This window comes from Macrotis lagotis, chromosome 4, assembly GCF_037893015.1.
Source record: "Macrotis lagotis isolate mMagLag1 chromosome 4, bilby.v1.9.chrom.fasta, whole genome shotgun sequence".
Classification (NCBI taxonomy): Eukaryota; Metazoa; Chordata; class Mammalia; order Peramelemorphia; family Peramelidae; genus Macrotis; species Macrotis lagotis.
Window position 1 is genome coordinate 155446268 of NC_133661.1, and position 20323 is coordinate 155466590.

Consider the following 20323-nt stretch of genomic DNA (forward strand, 5'->3'; position numbering starts at 1 on the left):
GGCTTGCCCAAGGCCACAACAGCTAGGTAATTATTAAGTGACTGAGGCTGGATTTGAACTCAGGTACTCCTGACTCCAGGGCTGATGCTTTATCTACTGTGCCGCCTAGCTTCCCCTCATCTTCTTTTTAAATGTTATTTCCCCCTCATTAGAATGTAAGCTCCTAGTGAGCAGGTACTGCCTTGTTGGGTTTTCTTTAATTTTTTATTCCCAATGCCTGGCTTAATCAAAACTTGCTAATTGCTTATTGACTGACAGTCCCCTAAAATGTTGCTTTGAAAGGGAAATAATATTTAAGTTCATGATTAAAATATATACATAAAATTACTGTAAAAATATAAAATGGGAAAAATATACTGGATGCAGGTTATTAATCATTTTTTTAAAACTCAGCTATCCAAAATCTAATAAAGAAGGGGAAAATTCTGCTGAAGGGAAAATTGCTGCTTTTTGATTGGAAATTACCAACAAAAGGAACAGAGGTTACTGATGTAGCTGGTGGCCAAAATCCTTTTCTCTTCTGGCTTGTGGAAAAATATTTTTTCAATCAATCAACAAGCATTTATTAAGCTCCTATTATGATTTGGGCAGCTATGCTAGATACAGAAGCAAAAATGAAAGTTTTCTGCCCAAGGGGAGTTTACATTTATCATAGAAAGAAAGAGAGAACAAAAGAACAACTAAATAATGAGATAATAACAGGTGAGGACCCTCCCTTCTCCCTGATCTTCTCAGGTGCTAGTACTGCACTCCTTTTGGACTGAGACAAAATGTGAGTGTTTGTGTGTGTGAGAGAGAGAGAGAGAGAGAGAGAGAGAGAGAGAGAGAGAGAGAGAGATTGGAAAGAATCCAATGAATTCTGATTTTCTACTTGCTATTCATAAGATCTTGGACAAATCACTAATCTTCTCTGACCCCCAGTTTCCTATGGTAAAATGAAGATGTTGGACAAATTCAGGGATGAATGGGAATTAAGAGCTTCATGGGTTGATGAAAAAGAATAGATTACCGTAAGGTCAACTCAACTGCCCAGCTGGAGACCCGAGCCTTTCTAGATTCCTGTGCCAATATGGCTAAAGCAACCAATCTCTGAAATAGTAACTGCCATTTATGGAGCACTTTAAACTCTGTGGAATGGCACTGTATTACTTCATTTGGCTCACAATGAGGGTGGTTCTGTCGGTCTTTAAGATTCTGAGAGTTTAAGATCTCATTGTCACACTGCTAGAAAATATCAGAGGTAGGATTTGAACCAAGCCTTTCTTTATTCTAAGTTCGGTAGGTTAGCCACTATCCCACAGTGCCCCTCAATTTAAACAAATACCTTGAAAGAACTACCTTGCTCAGATGGAACTTGTGTTAAGGAAATGTTCTCAGAGGAGTCTTCCCTCACAGTCCCTTGGTGGTATTTGTCAGCCATTAATTGCTTTCGTTAAGGCATGTTCTGAAACTACTGCTCATCAGCTGGGCCCCATGTTGTTGGACTGGAGAATGATTTAGTAGTGTAAGCTTAGTTCCATCTGTCAGGGTGGGGAGGGCTGGGAAGGTTGGGAGGGAAGGGGACATGGGGTGTGTTTAAAGGGGTAGGGAAAGAAACTCTTTAGAAGGGGCATCTTGCTCAATGGATGTCAGGAGGCCCCTTTCTGATTGCCCCACAACACCTGAACCACACCCGCCTCACCTACTTCTCTGCCCCTGGCAGACTCATTAAGCAGGGGAGGGAAGTGGCTCCAGTGGGCTTGAGTCTTACATAAGAACCAGCCTCCCTTGGATGCCTGGGGAAAGTATTGTCCAACCTGCAAGATCCCATAGTTGCAAAATCTACACTGCCCCTCACCCCACCCCAATCAGATACCCCTGCTCCCCTTTTTCTTAGGTTAAGAGAACAGAATCTCATATATTAACTTTGCAAAGCACTTTCACATATACCCTTGGAAACCCCATGAGGTAGGCAGGGCAGGTACAATTATCCCTATTTGACAGATGAGGAAGGTGAGGTTGGAAAAGTGCTTCCATGCTTTTTCCAGTATACATTATTTAAAGTATGGTAATTGGTTCCAGCCCAATGAAAGTATGCAGTGAAAATTCGAATATTGCAACCACTTCACAGAATTCATTATTCCCACTAATTAGGACCTAGTTGTCACATTGTTTCAAATAGAGAACTGTTTCCACCTGATTTTCCATTGAGGTCTTCAGGAACAAGGAATTTCTGGCAGGGACCTTCAACAGCATCTACTCCAGTTTCACCTTTGTTTCTCTAGCCCCTCTCCACCATTTTTAGAGATGAAGCTTTTGAGCCCTGGAAGGTCACATAATGAATCAAAGAGCAGGGATTAAGCCTTAAGGCCTGTGAGCTTAAATCTAATGCTCTTTCCACTATGCCATATTTTACATGTAGAAAAAAGGGAATAAGCATTTATATAGCCCCTACTTTGTTCCAGGCCCTGTTCTACAGCCTTTTTTTTAAAACATGAGGTGAAAGTGATTGTGATTCAATTTGAGTAGCAAATTCATCCTGCATTTTTCTTAATTTATTTGGTGCCTTTCCAAACCTAAAAGACAAGGTATCTTGACTCATAATCCTTCTGGCTGCTTTGCTTTAGAGGCTGAGGAGACCAGGTCAAGTGATTATTTTCAAGGCTGGAGAAGAAGGCACATTTTCCTGGAGGTGGTTGTCCTTTCCCAAGAATAGAAAGCACCTATGTGAGTCCCTAAAGATAGCCACCCAGTGGTCTTCCCTATTGGGGATGCCTCTGGCTGGTTTTGGAGGCCCTAGTTGGGGTTTCAGAGGAGATGTGAGCTATTGTTTCTCTTGTGTGGTTATGGGAAGGATGATTCATTACCATGTCCTGGGAAGAAGCAGGCTTGATCATCTGGTGTCATAGATATAAACCTAGAGTCAAGGGAAAGGGGAAAAAAATTCCTCAGTAGCAAGTCAGGACAAGACCCTGAAGTCTGACTTCTTGGATCTCAGCCTTAGGTACCATCCATGATCCCTGTGTGGACAGAACATGAGACCAAATGATAATCATGGCCTTTGAAACCCGGAAAAGAGATGGGGACATAAACATTTCTTACAGGGCAATGATCCAGACATAAACACAAATAGATCCAGATGTGCTGACTGGTCCAGATGTGCAGACAGATTTTCCCATTCTTCTTCCCAGACCACACAGAGCTTCAGGGTTAATGATAATGACTGAAACTTGCTTGGTCAGTGGAACCTTAGAAGAAATGGAGATTGACACCCTCCCTCAAGGCCTGATCCATTTATGGGATCACATCCAAATTCCAGGGACAGTTCCTGGGAAGAACCAGGTCCTGGAGTCAAGTCTCTCTCTCTCTCTCTCTCTCTCTCTCTCTCTCAACACCTGCTTTACTATACCATCATCTCTCCTGTCATCGATATACTTGAAGCTGATGTCTTCCTCCTCCCTCCCCCCAACTAACATTTTTGAAGGGCAGGTTTAGGGATAGATCAAATAAGAGGGAGGGGGACAGAAAAAATATAGCTTTTTATAAATGCAATTAGTTTGAATTGTAGAAATGACATGTAGATTGTTTTATTTGTGACCAATCAAATCACCTGTTACAGTGAAGGCCTCCAGCAAACAATAACACATGGTATATATTTTTCAAAATTTTCCATGGGTTACACAAATGTCTTGTACCAGCTCTGATCGAGAATTACCCTCCACAGCACTAGTATTCCAATGGAGATTGCAAAGTTCTTAGGAGCCCTGATCCATCCATGATTTTATTTGATCTTGTTTCAGCAATTGTTTAAGAATTTTTTCTGTAATTACTCCCATTTTACAAATGGAGAAACTGAGGTTCCCTGAGGTTAAGAAACATCCATGTAATAACAAGAAATTAATCTAGTGAACATTGATATATTTAGGAAAAGAACACTCAGCATTCTGAAAGTGGAAAGGATTTCATAGGTGATTCAGTGCATACCCCTAATTTGATTGCTGAGAAAAATGAGGTATACAGAGAGAAAGGATTTCCAAAGATCACTGCCAGGATTTGAATCTAGGTTCTCTGACTACAAATCCCATTCTCTCTCTCTCTCTCTCTTTTTCACTAAAGCACAGGTAATATGTCAAAATAAAAGTGACAGGAGTGATATATTTAAAACTATTGTTATTGATCAGTTCCCAATTTATCATGACCCCATTTGAGATTTTTTTGGCAAAGATACTGGTGAGTTTGCCTTTTCATTCTCTAGGTCATTTGACAGATGAGAAAATAGGCAAACGGGATGAAGTGACTTGCCCATGGTCACACAGTTCAGGTCCTCCTGACTCTTTGCCCTGTCCTCTATCTACTTTGTAGTCTCACTGCCCATGATAGAATCATGATGAACCAAATAGGTAAGGGTCACTGATGCTTTAACAAATCTTTATTTTTGGCTTATGCTTCATAGCTTTGCTACTGATGCTTCTTCCATCTGATGCTTCCCCATCTCATCTCTACCCACCCTCTAGGGCATTGCAATGTAGTCAGATGTTCTATAACTGGAGTCAGAGGTCTGGTTCTGCAACTACCTACCTGAGTGGTCTTGAGCAAATCTTTTATCTCCTATGGGCTTGAAATTAAGGGTATTATTCAGTCTAGATGATTTCTGAGATGCCTTTCAGTTCTCAAGCTGATAATAGACTAAAACTTAAGTTTAAGCCTCTCCTAATGTACTGACTTTCCCCTTCCTGACCAACCTAGTCTACCAGAGTTACTCCTAGAGTACATTTTCTATCATGGCTCCCCTTAGATTATGTCTTCAAATAGATTATAATCTCCCTAAGGGCAGGAACTGTGTCTTATACTTTTTAGTATTCTCCCTCAATGCTGAGCACTTAGTGGATGCCCCCAAACTATTTGCTGATTGATATATCTGGCATATCAGTGTCACAGAAACATAGAAGAGACCTTAGAGGCCATCTAATTCAACCCCTTTCATTTTATAATAATTACATTGGCTACCATTTATATAGCTCATTATATTGCTATCTCTCTTGATCACAACCCTGAGAAGTAGGGATTATTATTATCCTATTTAACAGAGGAGGAAAGTGAGGCACAGAGAGCTTTTAAATGATCTTTCTGAAAACTTAAAGCTAAAGTGACTATGTCAAGATTCAAAGTTAGGTCTTCCTGACTCCAAGTCCAGAATAGAGTTTCAGAGAGGTTTAAAAAAAAAAAGAGAAAACTTTCTCAAAGTCAAATTCGTGGTCAGCAGAAGAACTATTGGTTTCTCACAGTTGTGAAAGGAATATTCAACCACAGCTTATGGACACCAAGGTCATATGACTGACAGAAATAAAGCAAGTACAAAAGGAGACCAAATTTTATCAATTAGCCCTATCAGCTATGAACTCAGAACTCAGTTGGATCCAACCTATATACTTCTGGAAGAAGGTTCTTCACAATTAAGGAGGCTATAAAAGGATGGCTAAAGAGAATTAGGGAGTAGAACCCGAAGAGGTAGACCTTAGAAGGTACAGGAGAAAGGAGATAGTAGGACCAGGCAAGGCAAGCAAGAAGATGTAAATGGATCAAGGAGAGAACAAAGTAAATTGGTAAAACAACATGTTAGGTGAGACAAGAGTGAAACAGATGGAGTTTTGGCGCAAGTCTGATTAGTGAGATGGGTGTGACTATGGTGCAGCTGAGACTAAGGAAAGGAAGTGGTCAAATTGTTAAGAGGTGATAATTTGCTGTAAAAATTTTGGCCAAGTGATTAGGAGTTGAGGTGTAAGCACCCACAATTCGTTGAAAAATATAAGGCTCAAAAATCTCACTCATTATGGAGAGGAAAAATGATGCAATCACTTCCATTGAGCTCACACACAATGTTTAGTTTTCTACCACAGCTGAGTGTGACCCATTGCCTATCTTCTACAGGAAAACTTCCCTAACTCCTTTTCATTCCAGTGCTTTCTTTTACTGATGTCCTAATTATCCTGTAGATGGTTTGCTTTGGATATATTGGCCTGCCTTTTGACTTCCCCAGTAGATCATGAACTCCTTGAGGGGAGGGACTATCTTTTACCTCTTTTTTGTATCCTCAGTGCTTAGGACAGTGTCTGACACATAATACATAATTAGGCAGCTAGGTGGTTCAGTGGATAGAGTTCAGTGCATAGAGTACAACCTCTGAAATCAGGAAGACCTCTTCCTGAATTCAGATCCAGCTTTAGATACTTACTACCTTTGTGACCCTGGCCAATCACTTGACTTTTTGCCTCAGTTTCCTCATCTTTTTAATAAATTGGAGGACATGGCAAACCACTGCAGTGTCTTTGCCAAGAAAGCCCTAAAAGGGGTCATGAAAAGGTGAATATGACTGAAAAGTGACTAAACAACAATAAGAAATGCAGCATTCTTGTTAGAATATTGGAGAGTTGGAAGAATATTCCACAGAAGAAAAAGGAAAAATATACACTAAGAGCTTAAAAACAGATTTGAGACCCTTCCTGAAGAGGGAGGAAAAAAAATCTTGATAAAATAGAGTAGAATAGAGCTGCCCTAAAAGCTAAAAAGAGTTGGATTCCCTTGCCACCTCTAAGATCCTCTGCATTTGAATATTATCTCTGCTACTTATCTAGATGATCCTGGGAAACTCTTTTAGTTCTCAGTTCTATAGGGACATCCAAGGTATATGACCCTGGGCAAATCACTTAACTCTGTTTCCCTCAGTTTTCTAATATGTCAAAGGAACTGAAGAAGAAAATGGCAAACTGCTCCAATATTCTTTTCAAGAAAACCCCAATAGAGTCATAAATCATTGGACACAATTGAACAATAAAAATATGTGCATACATATAGCACTTCCTGGAGGAACCTAAAAAAGTATCACAAATAATTATGAGGCCTTGGCAAAGAAATTTAAGACCATAAAAGCATATTCATTCTTTGTGACCTAGTCTTGCTTGCAACTTCTATAGATTTGTTTTAGCTCTGCTGAAACTAGCCTGCATTCAAAAGGAATGATCTACCCTTCTTTCAGTCTTTTTACTTGTGCTGCTTTTGTGGCCACAACTGCTCATGGGTCTGGGAAAAGGAAGATGCCAGCTGATTTTGAGATCTCATAAGGCCTGTTACTAAGAGTAGAGAGAACAAGCTGAAGGTTCTATCCCCCATCTCCTACCTAGGAGGTTATGAGCTCCCTTTCAGGAAAGATGCTCCCAATAGACCAAGGAGTTGCTTTTGGATTTTGATGCCAGCAAAAACAAATAATACTATGGAGTAGGGATTGCATTTGGGTTGCCAGGTGAGCCTGAGGATCTCCAGAATGTGACTAACAATAGTACCTGGTGGTTTATGCCAGAAGACATTTTAGGATGCTTTGTAACCATAAGAGTTGAAGAAACACAAGCTGACATGAGAATTTTAAGCTTAGTCCTCCTTTAACCTTAGTTGTACAGTGCCTGCACATGATGATGTTTGTCCTTTGTTCTCAAAAAAGACCATGACATCAGAGAAGTGATGCTGTGGTATGCAAGTCAATTGGATTTGAGTGAGTGGGTGTTGAAGTAATAGGTGTTTAATAAATATTTGTTGACTTTAACCAAAAAATTTCATTACCCAGACTTCGCTATTACCCAGAATCTCCCAGTATTCAAGCAACCTAGTTAATAGAGGCTTTATTAAAATAAAGGATGAGGACATAAATCATGTTGGAGAAGGCTGGACTGGGAAGGGGAGGAATAGATTATGTCCATTGCTAAGGTTAAGCGAATTTGAGAGTTGAGAGCCTGGGGGAATGGTCAGGATCAAGCCAACTATCTGATCAGTTCAGGAAGGCTTCCCAGTCAAAGGAGCCTCATCAGGAGTCTTCCCTCTTAAGAGTCTGGCTCCCAGCTCAAAGTTCAACTACTCCATTTGGTCATTCTTTGTGCCAGAACAACTTACTCCAAGTTCAAACTACTCCATTTCATGCCAGAACAACTTGCTGCACCAATGGCCAGTGAAAAAGCCCAGTAGATTCCCTCACCCTCTCTACTGCTTGCTTCTCAGTTGGCTAATTATTATTTTTTCTTTGAGACTGGAGAAGGAAAAAAATTCCTAGTGAATGACACTGTAACAATAAACCCCTTGTTTTAAGGAGCACGAGACAGGGCCTCTCCTCTCATGAACTCTCCAGACCAGTAATTACTCCCCCAAACGAACCTGTTATCAGGGTAAGTACAGAGAGGGGGAAATTGCAAGGTTATAGCTGACCCTCGCAGCTTTTCAGACTACTTACAAATATTTGTGCCTGGAGATGTGTGTGGGGTTTGGAGCTGCGTTGGCTCCAAGCAGCTCCAAGGAGGAGGAAGAGGAGGAGGAGGAGGAGAGGATGCTTGACATGGCAGATGGGGTCAAAAAGAGTAAACCATGTTTCGCCTGTAATTAACATAGGGAAAGAATTTGCTGAGGAATTAGCCCTTGGCAGGATGAGCTCTATAATGTCAGTGGAGGGATGAACTTCTGGGAAGGCACCGAAGCTAGAGACACTGCGGTTACAGGGGGGGAAAAAGAAACAAAAGAAGCGGGGTGGTGGTGGCTAGGGAGAAGGAATTCTCCGGTGGGGCCATGTGAAGGGTGCGGCACATACACACTATGGCTGTGGGTCTAGAGGAGAGTGCCAACCCCACCTTCCCTTTCTATGACCTTTTCCTTCCCTCTCTTACCTTGGATAGGTAACCCATGCTCTCATGCTATAATGCAGCCAGCCTGAATGGGAGAAAATGGACTTTGTTAAATCTATAGATAAAATGAAGGGTTGGGGACACCTGCTGTCAGAGGCCCCTTCCCAGTTTGCTTGTGCTCAAGTATGGACCCTGGGCAACTGGGGAGAACATTGGGGACACTGGATGGGAACAGAGGCCACAAAGGGGGAAAATTGAAGACTGAGAGATTAAATCACACAAAGTAATAGACCAGAAGTCTGAAAACCAGTTATCAAAGGGTGTGGGGGTTGGGGGGGGATTGTTCTTAGCACAGAGTCCGTGAACTTTAAATATATGTCCATATTTATATAGTTGTATATATGTATGTGTATTTTATATATTGTATATTGCATCATACCAATGAATAAGCAATGTAAAATTGTATTTAAATATATAGTTGTACACATACACAAACACACATTTGTTTATAAATATACATAGAAGCACATTTATATACATATGCAATACATATGTATATATATGCATACATTATCTATTTTTCATTATTTTTGTAATTATAATTAATTCATTAGTAATTCTTTTTAGTTTATTTTATCCATTTTAAAAACATAATTCTGAGAAGGGGTGTATAAACTTCACCATTGGGGTCTATGACACAGTCATAGTTAAGAGCTCCTATAAGAATGAAATAGAGACCTAGAATTGGAAGGGTTCTCTGAGGTCATCATCACCAACTCTCTCATTTTACAGCTGAAGGAACTGAGGTCCAGGAACATCCAACCTTCTTTTTCACAGATCCAAACAATGGAAACTAAATTTCACCTACTTTGTCAATGGTAAATATCATTTATGATTCTTTCAATTTTCTCTAAATATTTTTGGTTGAATAAGCATTCATTAGGTGCTTCATATATGTAAAGAATTGTGCTAGGTCCTGAGATTATAGAGATAAAAAGAGGGTGTGACTGCTTTCAAGGAGCTCTTGGTGTATTAGGGGAGCAACATCTAAGCCAGTAATTAAGATATAAACTAGAAAAGAAGATAGTTGAAGCTTCTGCACCAACATCTGCTTTGGAAGACAAGGAAGCAAAGAAAGTCTGAAGAAGTTGGTTGTTAATGACTTCAAGGTGAAAGAAGGGACAAAGGAGATCAGTGCAAATTGTATTGGAAAAATATGATTCAGGATTAAGAAACAGAAAACTGTCAAAGACTTGTATGTGACTTAGAAACCCCAGCACTGGTCATACTGAGCACCAAACACTGATGCTATCTTCACAGACAGCTGGTCAGGTGTCATATCAGTTCAGCTGTTTGTGTTTAGGATAACTTCAACTAGTTAGAACAAATGTGAAAAGCAACACTAAATTAGAAGGAATAATAAAGATAAGAGCCCTTACTTGACCTGTTAAAGTACTGGCACAAAAAAAATGAAAATTGGATAAGAGGGGAAAAGTCTAATTATTATCAAATTGTATTTGATTTTAATTTTCATAAAACAATTATCACGAGGAAACCAGAAGAACCAAGAAACCACCTCAGATCTTCTTGCCATGAGGGGCAGGGTAAAACCTATACTGTGTGAGGTACTATTCTAGCCATTGGGGACAAAAAGACAAACAACAAATTCTCTGTCCTCAAAGAACTTACATATTTTACCAATGTTTCTACAGTGATTTATTTCAATCAATTTTGTATTTGCTTGTGGAGGTGATAGGAAGCCACTGGGGTGTGTGGGAGGGGTGAAATAGGGTGAGAAAGGAGGGAGGGGAAGTGATATGATTAAATCTGAATTTTAGGAAAATCACTTTAGTGACTGAGTGGAGTGATGATAATGGAATCACTCATTTGAACTCAACACAGTCTATGCTTTAGTTTTTTCTGTTTTTGTTTTTAAAAAAAATGGAATGGAAATACCATTTGGGCACTTTTTCAAGTCTATAATTTCTCCCTTGCCAAATGGGAATTTTGTTACTGTATCATGACTCCTTTGGGGGTTGAGACAAGGTTCAGACCAAGAACACAATAAGCAATCAATGCTGAAAGTGATTGCTCCAAGTTCACTTTTTGATACTGGATGATTAGAAAAATCATTATAATAAAAAGAGGCAATTCAGAGAACGAGAGGTCCATCAATATTCTTTGTCATCTCTATAAGACATTTATGGTAATAAATGGTAAGTTAATAATGATAAGATCATAATGGTAATGATTTACATTTATATTGAAGGAAAGAGGTGCTATGGCTTAGTAGATAGAGAGCTACTCTTGAAGTTAGAAAGAATTAGGTTCAAGTGATACATCTAAAATCTATTGCATTTGAATGTCATATCTGCTACTTTCCTGGGCAAGTCTTTTAGTCCTCAGTACTATAGGTGACTCTCCAAGTAGTAGAGAAGGTTCCAGTCTTGGGAGGAGGGTCTTCACCTGGCAATTCCCTATACTAAGGAAACGACAAGCCTAGTCCCTATCCCCTGTATGAAGGGTATTCATTTTTTTTTTTTTTTGGCAAGACAATGGAAGGAGATTGGTGGAAATTGTATTGTAAAAACATAGCTCAGGATTAAGAAATGGAAAATTGTCAAAGACTTGTAGATGACTTAGAAACCCCAGCACTAGTCATAGTGAGCACCAAACAACAAAACAACTGAAATAATAACTGATCAGGTGTCATATCAGTTCAGCTGTGACTTGCCCAAGGTCACACAGTTGGGTAATTATTAAGAGATGGAAATAGGATTTGAAATCAGGTCCACCCCCCCCCCCCCATTCCATGGCTGATGCTCTATCCACTGTGCCACCCAGTTGCCCCTATTAAGGGTTCTTAATGAAAATAGTAGCAGATAGGTTTTCACAAATTATTTTTTATTGTAGATCACATCTTTACAGACACATAATTGATGGAAAGGTATAGAGAATAAGGTCTCATGGTATTTTTTATTGATTGATTAAAAAAAGAATTTGACATGGTAAAGGGAAGTGTAGTCTTAGTGGCTCTCTTGTAACACATGTACATTTTAAAATGGCACATATACTTGATACATATACTTTTCTGATTATGAATGTCAAATAGGTTATAAAATGAGGGCAGCTAGATGGCACAAAAATTAAGAGCATCTGGCTTGGAGTCATGAAGACTCATTTTCCTGAATTCAAATCCAGCTGCAGACACTTACTAGTTGTGTGACCCTAGGTAAGTCACTTCAACTTGTTTGACTCAGTTTCCTCCTCTAAAATGAGCTAGAGTGAAATAACAAATCATTTCAGCATCTTTGTCAAGAAAACCCCCAAAGGAGTCATGCTACAATAACAAAATTCCCATTTGACAAGGGAGAAATTATAGACTTGAAAAAAATGTCCAAAGTCATATAACTAGTTATAATGTTAGAATCAGAATTTAGATAACCAGACTTGGAGTCTTCATCTTACTTTCTCATGATATAGAAAATATATAAGTAGATAGGAGAAGAGAACAACTATGTGTTGTCCATGGGAGGAGTCCCCTTAGCCTTTTTTTGTGCCTCTCTAATGCACTTAGCATATATTATTGCATATTATAATTCCATGTATTTGTGCTTTGTCCCTTTCTGGATTCTAGGCTCCACAAAAGTCAGAGCTATGTCTTATCTCAACTTACCCTTTCCTTGAGTGTTTAAATATTCACTGAATTAAAATTGATTTTAACATAGAGTCTTGGAATGATAGAGGGGGAAGAGACCTGAGTGTCCTGGGTGATACCCTCAAGTGGACCCAGGATTAGGGATTGATCATATTCATCTCAGATTCTGAAAATCAGATTCAAAAGTCAAGGCCAAATCTTCAGGAGATATCACCATTACCTTAATGCCCCTCTGGGATATACTTTTTCCTGATTCACATCAGAAAAGCATAACATGCAGACCCTTTGCCAAGAGTACTTGTTTTTGATCTCTCCTTGGGGAATGAAAAGCTTTGTCCCCTGGTTAATAAATATCAGAAAGCAGGAGGGAAATAGGGGGGAGGGAATGGCAGCTTTTCTGTACTCCCTCTTCCCACTCCCACCCTCAACATTTTTTCCCCTCTGGTAGGGACAAAGAAATGCAGACCTAATGAGAAACAGAAATCAGTACTTATTTCTTAGGAGAGGCAAGTCCTAGGATTTAGAGCTGGAAGGATCCTTAGATTGGTTCAAACCCTTTATTTTACAGATCACAAAACCATAGATTTACAGCTGGAAAGGAACCCAAGGATCAAAGAGGAGAACGACTTGCCCAAGGTCATAGAGCAAAGGAAACCTCATTGAGGTTGCTTCTGACTTCAAATGAAGGCATCATTTGACTGTCCTAATAAGGTCTAGGACTCAACATCCAAATACACTCACTGAGACCACTATCACCCTTCATTTATGTGTCATGAGCCCCAATCACTTACATCATACAAGATGAATCAGCAAGTGAGAAAGGGAGTAGGTTCTGTGCCTTTTGGCTCTCCAATCCATGCCACATGGAGCTAAATTATCCCATTCACCCACAGGACCAGCAATGCCAATGGCCAGATCCAAATGGCAAAAGACCTAAGATTTTTTCCTGCCCTCCCGTGGCTTCATCTGGATTAAGTTGTGTTGGCAAAGCAGCAGCACCAGCAGCAGCATCTGCCTTTGAGGTTGTCACACTGTCAGGCCTGACTGATCCTCTATGGTTACAGTGACTCCCCACTCCCCCTTCCTAGCCCTCTCCCCGAGGCACCATTCTGGATTCTATTACCCTGCTTCTGAGACTGTGAGCAAACATATTGACAGACTCCTGGGAGTTGTAGTGTGGATGCATGTAAGACCCTGGATTTGGAATTAAATCTGACTAACTTATTGACCTAGGAAAAGTCATTTAATATCTACAACATTAAATTACAATATTCACATTTGTACATTGAGGGGGTTGAACTTTTAGGTACTTTGCAACTTCAAATTCTATGATTAAAATGTAAGCACCTTGAGGGCAGGACTGTCTTTTTTTTTATGATTCATTTCCCCAGTGCTTGAAGCCTACCTGTTGTCTGTATTTGAACACCATTGTAATCAGTCTAGCAATTAGGCATAAATGGTAAGTGGTTTCTAGAAATGATTCTAATAAATATCAGGTACCCACAGAAAACTACATTTCTAGTTTTTCTCTTCTCATTTTGTTAGTATTTCATTATTTATAATCAATGCCAATGTCAATTATTTCCCCCAATGATTGAATTACTACTAGCACCACTATAAATCTATACTTTTACATGTTAAAAGTCAGATGATCTTGGATTTTATTCTCCAACAGGCCAGATACTTGTCCCTCCCTTGTCTCCCCACCTCAGCCCATCCTTCTGGTCCTCCTTGCTTTCCTGTTCTCTCCTGTATTTTCTTCACAGAGTCCCACCTGAGAGAACCTTTAGTAGCTTCTCTCTAGACCCTTCCAGGTTGTCCTGGGTCCTGGGGGCTCACAGTATTTCTAGACCACAAGTCAATCAAGTACCTGGTTAGGGGATATAGCAGTATGATCATCATCTTACTTGGAGGAGGGGTTCAAGGATTTAGAGTTGAGAGGGTTCTTCAAGACCAACTCTTTATAGATAGGGAATTAATGCCTAATTTCACACAGCAAATATGAGAAGTGGGATTAGAACCCAGCTTCTCTGAGGTCAGATCCAGTGAACTTTCCAGAGGGAGGGAGAAAATTGATTCCAATCAGGAATGCTTAACTTAGGGATGATGAACTTAATACAGATAGGCTTAACCCATTTGCAGCTCAGTTTTCCAAAGCTCAAATGATCTATCAGCTTTAACCTCTCAGCAACAGGGATGATAAATTGATACCATTCTTAGCAGGCTATAGGGAACACTTGCCATTCATCTTTATGAAAGACTATTTGATGTTAGAGGAAAGAGTCCAGGGTTTGATTTACCAAATGAGGAAAGAATAAAAAAGTTGTGGTATATGAATGTAATGGATATTATTGTGCTATAAGAAATAATGAAAAATCAGAAAATCAGAAAAATCTGAAAAGATTTACATGAACTGATGCAAAGTGAAATGAACAGAACCAAGGGAAAATTGTACACAAAATCAACAACATTGTGTGATGATCAGCTATGATTGACTTAGCTCTTTTCAGCAATTCAATGATCTAAGACAAGTCCAAAGGACTTATGTTGGAAAATGCTATTCACATTCAGAGAAAGAACTGGAGTCTGAATACAGAACAAAGCAATCCTTTTTCACTTTCATTATTTTTCTTCTGGCTTTTTCTTTTGTTCTATTTTTTCTTTTACAACATGATTGTTATGGAAATATATTTTATATGATTGCATATATATAATTTATATAAAATTGTTTACCATCTTGAGGAGGGTGACAGGAAGGGAGTAGGAAGGAGAATATTTGAAACTCTAAATTTTAATTAAATATAATTGTTAAAAATTGTCTATGCATGTTTTTGGAAAAATATTTTTAAAAAGATCTGTGTCATGAGTAACTCCTGTCATTTTGCTTGATCTCTCTGATAATTTTTACACATATCTTTGTGGGGGGGGGTGGGATTGGGATGCAGGATAGAGGGAGCAGGTTTAGACCTGAAACTTCATCAATATAAAGAACTCCTACTGTAGAAATTCCCTTAATAAATGAAGATCAAAAGTTCCTTTCTAATTTGCCTGGGAGTCTTGAAAGTTTAGATGACCTTCCTACTATCATACAGATGCAGAATTTGAATTCAGGTCTTGCTGACTCCAAGGCTAGTATTTTATCTGCCATTGTAGGCTGCCTCTCCTTTATAAACTATGGATAAAAGTATTCACATTCCCTATCTCTTGAGTTGATAGGAAGAAAACAGTTTATGCTATATAAGTGAGTTTTCTTTAATGTGGTTGATTGGATTTGAAGCATTTCCCATGGTTCCAGACATGTCTTCTCTAGCTATATAAGGGAGGATACATAGAAAGTAAGGAGGACAACAAAGAAGGTCATCTAATGAACCAGAAAGATCCCTGATAACTCTGTGGAACATAAGTAGTATAGAAAAATAGTTTCCCTTTTGACTTCTTTGTAATATGTGAAAGATAGCAGATGGGGTGGGGGGGGGGAGAGGGAAAGCATTTCTGTCTTCTAGGTTTTAACTAGAAAGGGAAAAATGTACATAGAATAAAATCAATCAGTAAAAACTTTCTGGAGGAAAGGGAGTTTTGAAGTAGGCTGAGTTTTGAAGTTTGATTGAGAGGAAGGAAATGAATTGTTGGAGAGGAAGGGTGGCAGGAAGAAAGGACAGAAGGAAAAGACAATGGTACTGTAGGAGATAATGAAGGGATAATATATGTGGGTTGGGGTAAACAGATTGACCACCCCTGAGAAGAGAGAAAGCAGCCTCATCTTGGCCTTGGCCCTCAATCAACTCTGCATCCACCACTGGGTTTCATGACAACCAATGGAGACAGTTGTCCCTGCCAAACTGGTGGCTCAGTCCAGATGATTCGTTACTGTTGGAATCCAGAGGTTTATTTGGTTGTTTGTTTTCTCTTTCCTTTTGCTCCACGACGGGGAAAATTATAGTCTTTACCATCATTTAATGTGGCGACTTACTGGATTTCAGGTTGCAAAGCATGAAGAAGTAAAGACATCTGAGATCTGATGTGGGAGATCCTAGAATGCAGAGTGGTTCATTTTTCATGGGCTTTGTACTGCAACTGAAACATCTGTAGGGTTATTTAACTGATCCTCTCTTCATCCTGGCCCCATTGATTATCTTTTTACAGGTGAGGAGCTGAGGCTTTCAGATTACTTTTATATACTCTATATCTTGAATATACTTAGATATATGTATATTGTCTTCTCCATCAGAATGCATGCTTCTTGAGAGCACAGAATTTTTAAAAATATTTTTATCCCCTACATTTTGCATAGTTACTGGAACATAATAAATGTTCAGTAAATGCCTGTTGACTGACTAATTTACTGAGGGTCAAGTAGAAAGTCAGCAAAGTTTAGGAAAGAAAGGGAGGGAAGCAAGGCTGTGGAAAGGTTCCTGGGGGCGGGGCAGTGATTAAAAAAACCAAACTGTCTCTTCACAATTTTTGTGAAGGGTCATTTGACCTGCTCTGTCCCAAAATGACTATCTATTCTTCTACTAGGTTCAGTTATGGTTCCCTCAATGTTAATTTATCGGTATCACTCTACTCAGAAAAGTCTGTTTGAGACACTTCCGGGAATTATTCTGGGTGCCATACAAATCCAAAGCCAACTCCTGAAGATCCAACTCCTACCCTTTGGGAGCCATAACCCAAGACTGACATCCCCTTTGGCAATCTCTTCCTTTTTCTTCCTCTGTGGAGAAATCACTTTTAAACTGTGTTTAAAAGACTGCTCAAATGAATTTTTCAAAAGTTTGGTTGTAATGTGGTGTGGGATTTGATCACACCAAGCTCCCTTAAAAAGAGCATGGTCTGTGTCAGAGGCCAAGCTGTAAAACTCCAGGGGACTTGTCCTTAGTAAGTAGACAGTGTATGTAGATGGAAATTAAGCAGTAAACATCAGCTCTAGCTCCCCAGGACAAAGAGCCAGGGTTAAGAGACAGGTCAGGTGGGGAAAATTACTGCCATTTGATTCGAAGAAACAACAGGTCTCCTAGGAGTAATGTTGGCAAACACTAGCCATGGTTTTACTCCTTCTCCTTTTATCCATGGAAGGGAAGTGATGCAAGAATCTGGAATACTTTGACAGCTGATCAAAGAAGTAGGGAAATTGATCTGGGGAGTAGAGACTCATAGGATATTAGAACCAGAAGGGACCTTAGAGATTACCTGATCTGATTTTATGTTACAGATGAGAACCCTGGGCACTGGAGAGGGGAAGAAACTAGCTCAAGTTCCTCATGATAGAGGCATGAACAGACACCATGTTTTTGGATAGCTCTTGTCATCACATCCCACTATTTTTAGAGAGAGGGTTCTGGGCCATGGTGGCTAAAGTCACTCTTCAAGAGCATTTTGATTCTGTTGAAGCAGCCATCAGTATTGGGTTTGACTTTGATCGGTGGAGGGGAGGGGAGGGTTGAATGGGACATGAGCTTGGGTAACTGCAAGAAGTTGGAAAGAAAAGACATTGAAGACTTCTATAGACTTCTGAGGTGGGAATTAGTTAAGTATGGAAGAATTTGGTGGATGGGAGGGAAAGAAGGGAGGTGAAGACAAGGCCCCAGAGAATTCAACACCAAGAAAAAGTCAGAAGACTTTATAAAGTTGTATTTTATTCAAGATTGAGACAAAACCAATATAAGATTAAGCAGTGATTGAAAACAATTCAAGATCAGTGAGTTAGATATTTAATTTAGAATAGCATTTAAAGAAATAAAAACATGAATGCAATTATATGTATATATATATATATATACACACATAAAATCCATATTATTTTTCAAACAGGTCATTTATGTAAAAGAATCAAAAACACCAGCTAGTGTTTATATTTAGATGGGTTAATAGAGATTTGTGATTTTTAGGAAAAAGCAGAATTAAAAAGAAAATATTCTCATCTTTGACTTGACATCTTTAACTATGGCAAACCTTTCTGTTTTAATCATGATACTGTAGACCAGGTACTTCTTCAGCTAGTGAACTCTTACCTAGGAAGAGATAGCTTTGGAGGACTGCCCTTATAAATTAGAACTATTGTCTAACTTTGAAAGTTCTGGGTGTCCCCTTTTTACTTTCAGGCTTTCCATGATATGGCCTTAGAATTGACAGTCTTTCAGATCCAATGCCCAGTGATCAGGGGATGTCCATAAATTGGGAAATGGCTTGGCAAACTGTGGTAAATGTATGTTATGGAACACTATTGTTCTATTAGAAACCAGGAGGGATAGGAATTAAGAGAAGCCTGGAAAGATTTGCATGAATTGATGCTGAGATGAGCAGAACCAGAAGAACATATACACTCTAACAGCAACATAGGGATAATGATGAACTTTAATGGACTTGCTTATTCCATCAGTGCAATAATCAGGGACAATTTTAGGATATCTTTGACAGAGAATACTATTTATATCCAGAGAAAGAACTGGAGAGTTTAAATAAAGACTATTACCTTCAATTATTTTTAAAAAGTTGTCTTATGTACTACATAATTTTGCTGTCTCAAATATTTTATTTTTTCCTCAAGGATATGTTTTTTCTCTCAACACATTCAATTTTGATCAATGCATAGCATGGAAACAATGCAAAGATTATCAGATTGCTTTCTGTGGGTAGGTGGGGAGAGGGAAGGGAGGATGGGGGAAAAGTGTAAAATTCAAAACTTTACAAAAAATCATAGGTAAAAACTACTATTGCATATAATTGGAAAACAAAATATTTATATAATAAAAATAAAAAATAATAAAAGTCAGGACACTAATTCAGAGGATATTTAAATAGTCTATTGTAGAGATAATAGGGGCCTCTTTTAAGGTGATATTTATGTAAGTAGAGGAAAAGGGAAAACATTACAAATGCTGTGGAGATAGAAGTGAAAGGACTAAGCATTTAATTGAATATGGGGCCTTTGGGAGAATAAAGAATTGCAAAATACTAAAACTGTAAAAAAAAAAATTAAAGATCAATGCCAGAAAAGAGAAAAATTTTTGGACTTTGGAGATCCCTATAGATGAGAGAATACTCTTCTTAATGCTAACCCCAAACTTGCAAAATTTGTTTTCCTTTATACAGTATTGATGTAGAGAATTATGATTGTGACTTTAATGCTGTTAAAATCTTGTTAATTGTGGAAGGCTGTTTGCTCCTGAGTTGTAAACTGACTCCTGTTGTTTGTATCCCAGTCTTCCATTTTTCCCTTCATCTAACCTTGGCTGTAGATGCTGGCATGACAGGAAATAACATGTTGAACTTGGGGGGTTGTACACTTTAGGACAAGAAGGACCAATACATAACTTGCCATTGGAAGATACCTGGCCCAAGGTGTACCACCCCTTGTCTAACCTACTACAGAAGGGTATTTTAATAGGAAGCGCCACCTCTTCTTGTCTCTTCTTTGACTCTAACTTCCATCCAGCAGGATGGGTTTTTCTCATGCTCTCTCTTAGGGCATGTGGAGCATCATGGACCAACCCATGCCATGTGGCCAGACCAAGTCAAACCTCATGACTGTCTGCCCTTTTCTCTCTCTTTTTTCTTCTCTCTCTCTCTCTCTCTCTCTCTCTCTCTCTCTCTCTAACTTGATCTAGTACTCAAAGTATACTCAAACCTGCATTCAAAGTGCTTACTTCTTTTCTAGGAGTTTTTGAAGTGTTTACTTTGCTATTTTTGTAATAAGATCCTGAGCAATTTTAAAATCCCAAAGGGAGCACTTGAATTCTTTTGCTTTTCAGTGGTCTTAGATCTTCTATCTTCTATCTCTATATCTCAATGGCAACAGTAGGATTTCAGGAACCTGGGGAAGGGTTCTCTAAGCAAAACAAAACAAAGAAAGAAAAGACAACCATTTTTTGTTCCATCAAGAATTCAGGTTGGTTTTCTTAGACACTGCTATATTAGCTGAGCACCCATCTACCTCTGCAGGTTGCTCCCTCATATCCTCAGACAAATGCTTTATCCTCTATTAAAAATTGGAATCCTTTCTCCTTATTGCAGTGGGAAAACAACAGAAACT

General features: G+C 39.0%; 2 long non-coding RNA genes across 2 annotated transcripts in view; both read left to right on the forward strand.

Moving 5' to 3' along the window:
- LOC141520066 (uncharacterized) overlaps positions 1 to 20323 on the forward strand; it is a 57534-nt gene that overhangs the window by 5620 nt on the left and 31591 nt on the right. The window lies entirely within an intron of this gene.
- Positions 8090 to 14968, forward strand: LOC141520063 (uncharacterized). Its single transcript, XR_012477531.1, has 3 exons — positions 8090 to 8186; positions 9429 to 9514; positions 12863 to 14968. It is a non-coding gene; the product is annotated as an uncharacterized LOC141520063 (long non-coding RNA).